Source organism: Nicotiana tabacum, chromosome 22, assembly GCF_000715075.1.
Source record: "Nicotiana tabacum cultivar K326 chromosome 22, ASM71507v2, whole genome shotgun sequence".
Lineage (NCBI taxonomy): Eukaryota > Viridiplantae > Streptophyta > Magnoliopsida > Solanales > Solanaceae > Nicotiana > Nicotiana tabacum.
Genome location: NC_134101.1, coordinates 92,630,546 through 92,641,963, shown reverse-complemented (window position 1 = coordinate 92,641,963; position 11,418 = coordinate 92,630,546).

The following is an 11,418-nucleotide window of genomic DNA, read 5'->3' as shown; positions in this document are numbered from 1 at the left end:
GCTGGATCCCCCTAGGCGAAAAGGTTCTACCTTGGTTAAGCTACGTAAAAACAACCTGAGCGAAGAGTACTTCTACCCGGAAATATGAGCTGGATCCCCCTAGGCGAAAAGGTTCTACCTGGGTTAAGCTACATAAAAACAACCTGAGCGAAGAGTACTTTTATCCGGAACTATGAGTTGGATCCCCCTAGGCAAAAAGGTTCTACCTGGGTTAAGCTAATGTAAAACAACCAGAGCAAAGAGTACTTCTACCCAGAAATATGAGTTGAATCCCTCTAGATGAAAGAGTTCTACCTAGGTTAAGCTACGAAAAATAAGTCTGGGCGAAGAGTACTTCTACCTGAAAATATGAGTTTGATCCCCCTTGGCGAAAATGTTCTACCTAGGTTAAGCTATGTAAAACAACCTGAGCGAAATGTACTTCTACCCGGAAATATGAGCTGGATCCCCCTAGGCGAAAAAGTTCTACCTGGGTTAAGCTACGTAAAAACAACCTGAGCGAAGAGTACTTCTACTCGGAAATATGAGCTGGATCCCCCTAGGCGAAAAGGTTCTACCTGGGTTAAGCTACGTAAAAACAACCTGAGCGAAGAGTACTTCTATCCGGAACTATGAGCTAGATCCCCCTAGGCGAAAAAGGTTCTACTTGGGTTAAGCTAATGTAAAACAACCTGAGCAAAGAGTACTTCCACCTAGAAATATGAGTTGAATCCCTCTAGGCGAAAAAGTTCTACCTGGGTTAAGCTACGTAAAAACAACCTGAGCAAAGAGTACTTCTACCCAGAACTATGAGCTGGATCCCCCTAGGAGAAAATGTTCTACCTGAGTTAAGCTGCGTAAAAACAACCTGAGCGAAGAGCGCTTCTACCCGGATTAATGAGCTGGATCCCCCTAGGCGAAATGGTTCTACCTGGGTTAAGCTACGTAAAAACAACCTGAACGAAGAGTACTTCTACCCAGAACTATGAGATGGATCCCCCTAGGCGAAATAGTTCTACCTGAGTTAAGCTGCGTAAAACAACCTGAGCGAAGAGTACTTCTACCCGGAACTAATGAGCTTGATCCCCCTAGGCGAAACAGTTCTACCTGAGTTAAGCTGCGTAAAATAACCTGAGCGAAGAGTACTTCTACCCGGAATTATGAGTTGGATCCCCCTAGGCGAAAAGGTTCTACCTGGGTTAAGGTATGTAAAACAACCTGAGCGAAGAGTACTTCTACCCGGAAATATGAGCTGGATCCCCCTAGGCGAAAAGGTTCTACCTGGGTTAAGCTATGTAAAACAACCTGAGCGAAGAGTACTTCTACCCGGAAATATGGAGCTGGATCCCCCTAGGCGAAAAGGTTCTACCTGGGTTAAGCTATGTAAAAACATAAGGTGTGAACAATAGTGTTGTATGCTGAAAGTAAAAGAAAAATGGAGATTTTAAGGAGCTTACGTTTGGTGACATTCCTTCTTTTAGAATCACCATTCTGCATGCTTTATTCCTGCTTCAAACAAAGAATAATTTGTGAGTTTTCAAAGTGGTGGTTGGTTTTGTGGCCTTGATTGTTTTGATCACTTGATCTCGCCCCTTTCAACTGAAACTGGTTGCTTCCTGAATACCGATTGCCTTTCTGACTCTGGAGAAACTCTAGCTTATCTAGACTTTGCCATGATGATTGGTTGGTGGAACTCAACCTTTTCGACTTTTTTCTTGCCTTTGTAGGCCTTTTCCTTCTGATTTCTCTTTTTTTTTCTTCTTTTTTTATATTCTTTTTTTTTCATCATTTTTTTCTTTTCTTTTCTTCGGAGCGTTGGGGAACTTTCGGTTCCTCAAACTTTGCTGCAACGGCTAGTCGCGTGGGACTTAACCTTTTCCAATTTTATTTCGCCTTCGTTGGCCTTTCTTTTCTGGCTTCTTTCTCCCAACTTCAAATTCAGAGAATTTGGGATGCCTTGACTTTTTTCAACTCTTTTCCGAGACGGTTATCCACATGGGACTCAACCTTTTCAACTTCATTTGCCTTTATAGGCGCTCCATTTGATTTTCTCTTTCCAAGAGTTTTGATTTCGAAGCATCGGCCGTCATGGCTAGTCGGGGTCGACTTGATGCCCGTACGAGGCTGGGTGCCTTTCTGCACATTAGCTCGCACCAAATGAGAACCCTATAAATCAGTCTTGCCATTCTTTCTTTATCTTAGTTTCGGAATAGTGTTAGACCGAAAGGGATTCAAAGAAAACAAACAATGGAATGGAGAATGAGTTTAAAACAAGAAGTGTCCCTTTCGGGGAAAGGAAAGAAGGACTTATCTGGAGTATATGCGGACTTCAATGAACATGACATGCCTTTTGGACTGGATGCCTGATCTGTGTAAACCGTCCGACTCTCAAAAATTCATCACAATGTTTTCCTCAAAATCGAGAAACCTTGCCAGGACTCTGTCGGTGCGGATGACTGTGAGGATCCTCTTTTCGATCAGGGGTGCCCTTTGCGGGTTTTCACGAGCTGACCTCTCTTATTTTTCTTCTCGCCTTATAGTGCTCTTTACGAGTTTTCACTAACAAGACTCACTTATTTTTCATTTCTCTTCTTACCATCGCCTCGTGGTGCCCGTGTAGGTTTTCACCAATAAGACTCTCTCATTTTATTTATCTCATTTTTATTGCATCAGATCCAAGTGGTCGTATTCTCTGATCCTTGAACATTCTCACTGATTGATCGGAAGGACTTGAAAGGATTTGGGTAAAAATAATTTGGTTCGAATTACAACTTTGGAACCATTTAGGCGGGATCATGGTCGGACCATTACAACATCTGCCCCAGTTTCACTTTTGGGGGAATTTGGATTTTTATTTTGGTGTGACTGAACCCTAGAGAGAGGTTGCCTACGTATCCTTTCGGAATCAAGTCGAACGTAGTTCAGAATGACTTGAACTTGGTTTGATTGATATTTTTTGTTTCATTTTTCATTTCATTTTTTTTTGCTTTTTTTTCGTTTTTTTTTCAATAACACCTTTAGGTTCCAAAGAGGGTGATCAAAGAATGGAGGCCGGCTCAAAGGGTTTGCAAAGGGTTGATAGTGTTTGGGTAGCGAGAATGAAAGCCTTCGTCATCCCAATTGGAGAATATTAGTACTATATGGAGGATCCAACATAGTACCTTTTGACTGTATTTGCATTGACAGTTATTTCAGGGACATTTCTTTCAATGTGTCCCAAGTGCAACACACTCTTTTGGCAGTACTCTTGTTGCAATGTACGAATCTTTCCAATCTGGGAACCAATTTTCCTTCAGTTGTTCCAACTCTTTGTTTTATTTCCTTAAACTTTATCTTCATTGCGATCTAATCCTTGATTCATTATTTCGAGGCCTAACAACTTTCAGGATCTGGGCATGAAGTCCGCAAGCATGTCATGTTATTGAAATCTACATTTAACAGAACTAAAAAGAGAATAAGAAAGAAAAATGACAAGATTAAGAAAAGAGATATTCCTAGAAAATGAAATATTAATTTCATTTGATTTTTTTTTGATTTTTTTTTTGATTTTTTTTTTACAATTTTTTGAAGATAGAAGTGTTTGCATCAGAAAGTAAGACAATAAGGTAAAACATCCGGATCACACCTTGAGATAATCCGGATGCAGAAAGGATAAGACTGGACACTAAGACTCCCATTTGATGGGGAACTTTCATGTTTGGCGACCATTTTTGGCTTTTCTTCTATCTCGGCAAAGGCTGCAACGGCCTTCGGTGCCGGATCAAATTCCTCAGCTTCACAAATCATTCTGACCATTGGCCCAATATTGTGGGCAGACAACAGATTGTTCATCACATCAGAAGCTTCTTCATCCCGAAAAACGATTCTTTCAGTTTCAATCAAATCTTCAACTACCCTTTTGAGGGTCCAACGGTCCTCTGTACTGTGTCCCACTACTCTAGAGTGGTATTTACATCTAGCATTAGCTCGGTGCGAGGGGGACTCGGGTTTCGTCCATTTCGGGGCCACTGGCTGCAATAGATCTAGCATGATTAGCTTTTGGAACAAGCTTAAATACGATTCACCAATAGGGGTGAATTGATTCTTTCTGAAAGGCTCTCTTGGGCGAGGATTGTATCGGAGTTCATTTGGTTGGGGATTATATGGAGCTGGGTAAGGATGTGCATTTCTGGGAGGTGGAGCTCGGTTTTGTATATAATGTTGTGTCCGCGTGCAAAATTGCGCGTTCATCACTGCATACCAACAAAACCAACCACCTGAACAGAACCTGACTAATTTGCTCACACCACAACCTCGTTAGTTTTGAGACATTTAACAAATTGGAAATCGCACGTTGGGGATGCAATGCACCTAATAGTTAAACATGTCTACCATGTGTTTGAACGGTTGCATGTTTCATCCCGGCCTTAACTAACCCTTTAAGTATGTACCTCTTTTCTTTTATTTCTACCTCTATTTAATCACTCTTGATTTTTTTTCGTCTCTGTCGCTTTTTATTTTTTTGGCATTCTCCTTTTTTTTTGGTCACTCTTTTATTTTTTGTCACTCTTTTATTTTTTGTCACACTTTTTTTTTCTTTTCTTACTTTTTTTTTTAGTTTATTTTTTCCTCAATTAATTCTATGGTTATGATCGAATCCGATGGGGATTGCCTACGTATCATGACACCGCATGAATCAGATCATTACGTAGTTCAGAAAAAATCAGGAATAAAGTACACAAACTAACTCTCGTTTTTTACTCATATACAAATAACTCCACAAAAGTTCCTAACAAGGAAAATGATTTTGGATTTGTTTTTGGGTAGAAAGAAAGGATTCAAAAGAAGAAAGAATTTTTTTTTTAGATTTTAATTTTTATTGAATTGTTGAAAGTGAGACTTCTATTGAAGAGCGATTTTTTTTTTGAAATTCAATTTTTTTTTCATTTTGTTTTTGGAATTGTTGAAAGAAAGAATTAAAAAAAAAGATTTTTTTTTTGGAATTTTTTGAAATAAATACTTCTAAAGAAGAAATAAAATATTTTTGAATTGATATTTTTTTTTCAATTTTTGAAAGAAAAACTTCTGAAACAGAAAAAAATATATTTTGGAATTCAACAATTTTTTTTTGAATTTTCGATTTTTTCTTTCATTTATTTATTTTTTGTGATTTTTGAAAAAAAAAAATCTGATTTTGATTTTTTTTTTGTGTAAGAAAGACTTATAAAAGAAAAAAGAAGAAAATATTTTTGAATTTTTTTTTTGATTTTTTTAAAAATTGGGGTCTCTAAGAAATGAATTTCTAAAGAAGGAAGTTAAGGGAAATATATTTGATTTTGTTTTTTGAAAATTGGGGGCCGGAACCCATGAGGTTTGCCTACGTATCTCACATTCGATGAGAATCAGACCCGCGTAGTTCGGTAAAACTGCGTACCTTTTTTTAATAATTCTGCTACACTAATTTTCTAAAGTCGATTGACAATGCAAGTAAGCCTTCCAAATGATGTATCAAGTAGCATATACGTGAACATGATTGTCTCAAATAGGATACCTGTCTTATACGGACCCGTCCCCTGTGCCAAGTTTCGCTAAGTCAAATACATGTGATGCACATAGAGAGAACCTACTAGGAAAATCCGGTATGAGGTTTGTTCTCCTAGGTTTAAATCTTGGTGGAAAAGGTATCTAGACTGGCTTACTCGAGCAGACAACTCGAGCCGAGGAGGGTCAGTGTACCGGTAGCATTGCTTTCCGGCTTAACTGGTGGTGCTCCCAGCCTAAAATAGGTGTGACTAAAATCCTTCACCGGGTGACAAACACCTCGGCGATCTCAAAGAAAGCGGGCTATGTCAAGCAAATGCCCAATTTTAATTCAAGAAGACTCGGAGAGGGTGCGGGAGAAGACAGTTTATATGTACCGTTCAAAAATATCAAAGTGGTAAAAAGCAAACAAGTAGCACATTATACCCAAATAAATCACAGTATATACATAATTAATAAAGCCAAATAAAAGTCAACATGTACAAGCTCGAATTCTAGTTTTCCCCAACGGAGTCGCCAGAGCTATCACACTCCTTTTCTACCCCTCAAAATAATAATAATATGTGTATGGGCCAAAGAGTTTTTTCAATTAAAGTGACAAAATTTGAATAAGGATTATTTTATTGTTCAGAGTAGCTACTTAGAATTGATTTTTTCGGTGTTCCAAGTCACCATTTATTTGGATCCCTAGTCAAAGAAAGGTTTGACTCTATTTTAATCGGTCCGCGAAAACAAAGTTCGAGTAAGAAATTCTATTGACCGGGGAGAAGGTATAAGGCATTCCCCGAGTCCCGTGATTCTAGCACGGTCGCTTTATTGACTATATTTGGCTTATATTATTTAATTACTCATTTTAGGACCTATGTTTATTTTATATTTTACCACTTTTAATTACTTGATTACAAAATCTTGAAACGAGTCACACGTACATATCCTCTTTTGGTGCGTCAAAAATCTATGTCACGCATACGCATACACCACTAATGACACTTGATTATTACTAAGATTTTTTGGCCAAAGTCACTTAAAGGAATTACATGTCTTAAGCCTCTTTTCAATTAAGTCCAAATACTTATTAGTCCAGTGCCGATAAATCCCACCGTCTCACCTAATCTAAATATATTTTAACAAAATTGCTTATATTTTTAAAACGACAAATTTTTTTACATATGTTTAATTCATTAGATCTATTGATTCAGGGCATTAAGTTGATAAAAGACAAGAAAACAAACAATCATCACATTTAAAAAAAAACTAAAATAAACACATGGCTAAAAGACAAAGAAACAAACAACATATTAAAAATTGGTGTAGAAATATACCTTGTATTGATTGATCCAAACTTTTTAATTACTGGAACTAAACAACCAAACCAAGAGCGAGGACCACCACCGGGAACCTCTAATGGCACAACATTGTCGGAAGCACGAAATTGACTGAAAGTGGAGAAGTGTCAGGGCTATTTCAGGGGTAATTTAGGCTTGGCTTTGGGTAGCATTAGAGCTGATTTTCGGGGTTGTTAGCAGCTGATCTCTGTTGTTGTTTTAGCACTGTTGCGACTGGTTTTGGCTGATTTTAGAGCTGTGTTAATGGGCTGAAAAAGGGTGCTGGACATGGACGAATTTTTTGCTGGGTTTGAGGATTGTTTCGCTTTCTTTTGGAGCTTGAATTTCCAGCTGGTTTGGGTGGGTTTTGGGCGACTTTTGGCTGCCTTTTTGTTGTTTTTTTCAGCAATTTCGCAGCAAATTTCCCTGCTCTTTTTTTTGGCCTCTGGGGTCGAAGTTATGGTTGTCCCTCTTTTTTAAGAGGACCTTTACATGGCTGTCTTTATGGCGGAAAATATTGGAGTGTGATGGCTACTTTTTTTGACTTTGTTTGGCCGAAAGTGACCAGTTCTTCATGAGCTTTACAGCTGGGTTTTTTAGGGTGCAAGATGATGCCCTCATCCTCTTTTCACACGCTCATTTTCCTTTTATTGTCCCATACTTTCCTCCTTCATTTTTTGACTTTTTTGTTGTGTGTGTTTGTATTAGTAAGATAGAGTGGAAATGTGAGTTGTGAAGGAATAATTGTGTTAGTGGTAAGGTTCGTGCTAAATGATGTGAAGGAGTTAAAAAAATTCAAGCATGGTCAAAAATTAGATGCTCACACCTTTGGTGCTGAAGGTTTGCTTTAAGCCTATCAACCTCCGTCAAAAGGCAATCCCACTTGGATCTCATGGCACTGAGGCTAAGATAGAGATCACGGATTGTGGTTATGTGAACCTTATTCTGTTCAATGATCTTCTTATGCCCATATTCTATCTAGGCCCGCTTCTCCTCGATAGCAACAACCTCTTAAATTTTGGAATTCAAAGCTGCCTCTAAGTTATTTGCTCGTTTAATAGAGGCTGACTCGCGCTCAATAGCAACAAGAGAAGCATATTGAAATTTAGCCCACTTAGCCTTTGCATCCTAAAGTTGTGAAGGTAGATGAGTGACTTCTTGACTATGACCGATCATCTCTTGCTCACTCTGTTGCAAGTGGGCCTCAAGCTCGGCCGCTTCAACAGCCTTCACTTCTAGTACCAGGAGGCGTGCAGCGAGTTGATTCCTCTCGGCCAACAGTTGATCTCGCTCGAACATGAGTCCCTATTTGTCAAGGATCAATCTCGAAAGGCCCTCAAAAGCGAGGAAGTTGGCTTGTAAAATAGATATCAAAGTCATAAACCCAACCGTGACAGACGAATAGAAACAAGCAAGAAAAAGAAAAAAAGCACAATATCGTTGGTAAGTTATGCATGGCATTATTTAACATACACTACCTTTAAAGAGAGTGTAATTGGAGAGCTTTACTGCCTAAACAGCAAGTGGAAGTCCTTTGAGATTGAGAGAGAGACGCTCTTCCTCTTTTGGGGATCTGTGGAAGACGGTGAATAGTTATGGCCCAAATTCCCATTGTCTGGGGACTGCGGAGGAGGGACATCCTCCTATCAGGCATCTGCAGTCGATGGAGGAAATGCAGTAGTTGTTGGTGATGAAGGCACAACTAGTGTGGAGGGAGATAAAGCTGATGGTGTTGTAGGTTGAGAAGCAACTGCGGCATAAGCAATGCTCTTTATTGGTTTCTCACCAACCTAAGAAAGAAGGGGTTCGGTATCCAACCTCATAGGACCGAAATCAATAATTGGGACCGAAAAGGGAGAATCGACATTCTCCACCAAATCTATTTCTTCCTATAGTTCTCCCTCGGTTGGGGATTTAAGCTCTCCAGATTGAGCATTATGTAGAGCTGAAGAAGATCATTGTTTCCTTTGGAGGAAGCCTCTCCATCACTAGATTCCTTGTCATCATAAATAACAACAGTGGCTGATGCTGGCTCAGACATAACTTTCTTTACTTTCTTATTTTAATCCTTGGCCGAAGAAAACACCGCATTTTTGGTTGCTTGTTCTCTAGTTAGGGACTTTGAGAGGAAGCACTTGCACTGAAAGTAGACTCGAGGGCACCGGTCTAGGTGAGAGTCTCCTGTAACAACCTCACAGCCTTTGTGGGATCGACCAAAACATCCTCCTCAGGGCAGGAAAGAGACCCTTGCAGGAGAGGTGAATCAAACAAAAAGATAGGGTTAGCATATTTTCTTATGTACAAAGGTGGAATGAAGGAAGAGTCAGTTTACCGTATTTCTTAGCCCTCTACCCGTATTTGGGGCTAACTCCTTCCACCGACGGGTATCTGGCATAGTGATATCTAGAATCTTCCGAACCTATCGGTCTAGGCCATCAACCCTTGGTGGTGTCCACCGAGTAGCTGAAGTGGTGAAACAAAAAGGGTTAGATATGACTTGAAAACAACCTTTTTCAGAGAAATAGAAAGACTTTGAACTTACGTGAATGGTACCAGATTCGGAGAAGGATAGAGTTGTGACTGGGATGATGTCCTTGGTAGGAATGCCGATAAACCGCTCCATCCATCCATGTTCCTTGTCATCATCCATGCTGGTAAGTAAAGCATGGTGGCCATGCTTGCCGAAGTTTATCACTCCCCTATGGAAAATTTTGGGGGAGTATAGGTTCATCATATGTGCAAGGGTGAGGGTCTCACTGGTTGCAAGCAGAATCGTTGTAGACTAGGTACCGTTCGCCACATAGAGGGGCCAACTTGTGCCAAGCAGACATGATACCAATGGCAGAATTCCAAGATCACGGGGTCAAGTCCCCCGCTTAATGAGAATGGGCCCAAAGTGAAGTGGTACGTATAAACGTACGAGAAACCTTTCTTAGTGAAGGTCACCGGCTCCACCAGTTCGAGAATAGTGATGTTTAAGGCATGATAGACACAATCCTCCTTCACAATAGAAATACTGGAATGGCGGATAAAATAAGGATATTTACCAATAGCCCAAGTTCAAGGGTTTGAAGAGGAACTTCTCTTGAAATATTTGCAGTGTTCAGGTGTTTAGGCATAATGGTGCTCGTCGTGAGAGGATAAACATCAGCATCAACTTCCTTATTATCATGACCCCATTTTCCCTCCAAAGGATGTCATGATGGCACCTAGTCTCTAAGACTAGGTAAACCTACAAACATGCGGAAGCGAATGATACAATAATGTAAAATCTCAATAACTCAACAAATCAATATGAAGGCAAATCTCTAAAGCTCAAGGTATGTACAATATCCCAAAACCCGGCATAATACAAGTCACAAGCTCTATCACAATACCAAAACCATTCCTATACAACTATGTCTAGTAAAGGAGGAAAATTTAAAAATGGATAGAAGGAGACTCTGAGGCCTGCGGACGCGGTTAGGTGTACCTTGAATGCTCCAAATACAACAAAGCTCCCTAGTGCCAGGACTGATAAGATGTACCTGGATCTGCACAAAAAGAAGTGCAGAATAGTAGCATAAGTACACCACAACGGTACCCAGTTAGTTCCAAGCCTAACCTCGGTAGAGTAGTGACGAGGTCAGGTTAGGGCCCTACTGGAAATAAATAAAAGACTGAACAAAATGTAGGTAGTGAAATAAAGACAATAATGAAATTGAAACAACGATTAGCAAAACAAGATTAGCTACATAGAACTAAGTAAATAGTGCAACACAGAGAAAGACAACTAATAATATGCTAAGGAAATAACGATCAATGACAAGTGCAAAGAAAAGAGGAAATGTCAACAAGAGTCACTACCGAGGTATCGCCTCGTAGTCTCAAATCAAAACATAAGTCACAGTCTTTCCTTATATCACCACGGAGCCTTTACATTTAGTTTTTAAAATCATTTTTCCCAAAATAGCATCCCGCATTTTATCCCACCTTATAAAACCGCATGGCTTCTAGCAGTTCCCCTACTAGCCGCGCGTATCAAGCCCACTTTATCTCACCGCTTGATTTTCAACACCCAAACCTTATAACACGACATGCGTATCAATATCACAATGTATCACAATCACACCTCAAGTGCCTAATATCACAATTCGCCAGAGAAACCAAACAATAACAGAATTTCACAAAAAGGAGCCCACAGCTCAACCACAATGTACACAAAGTCTCAATCATTAACAACCAGAATAATAACTCAATAGACTGATATTTAACAACTTAACACTTTCTCTCAATAGGAATCACAACCCTTGCAACCTAATACCAATTTCAACAACAAGATTTTTCAAGAAATAGCAATTTCAATAAATAATTCCACTGTTAAATAATGAATACAGAATAAGAGAAACAAGAATTTCAACTAAACATGTAGAGCAATTAGCAAGTAAGAGATTAGACAAGTATACATGTGAAATAAAAATGAAGACTACAACATGTTAAAGTAACTCAATTAAGACATGAAAGGAATTTACATAGATAAAAACCGATAATTACAACATTTATCCTATGTACACACTCGTCACCTTGCGAATACGACTCATACACATCACAATTA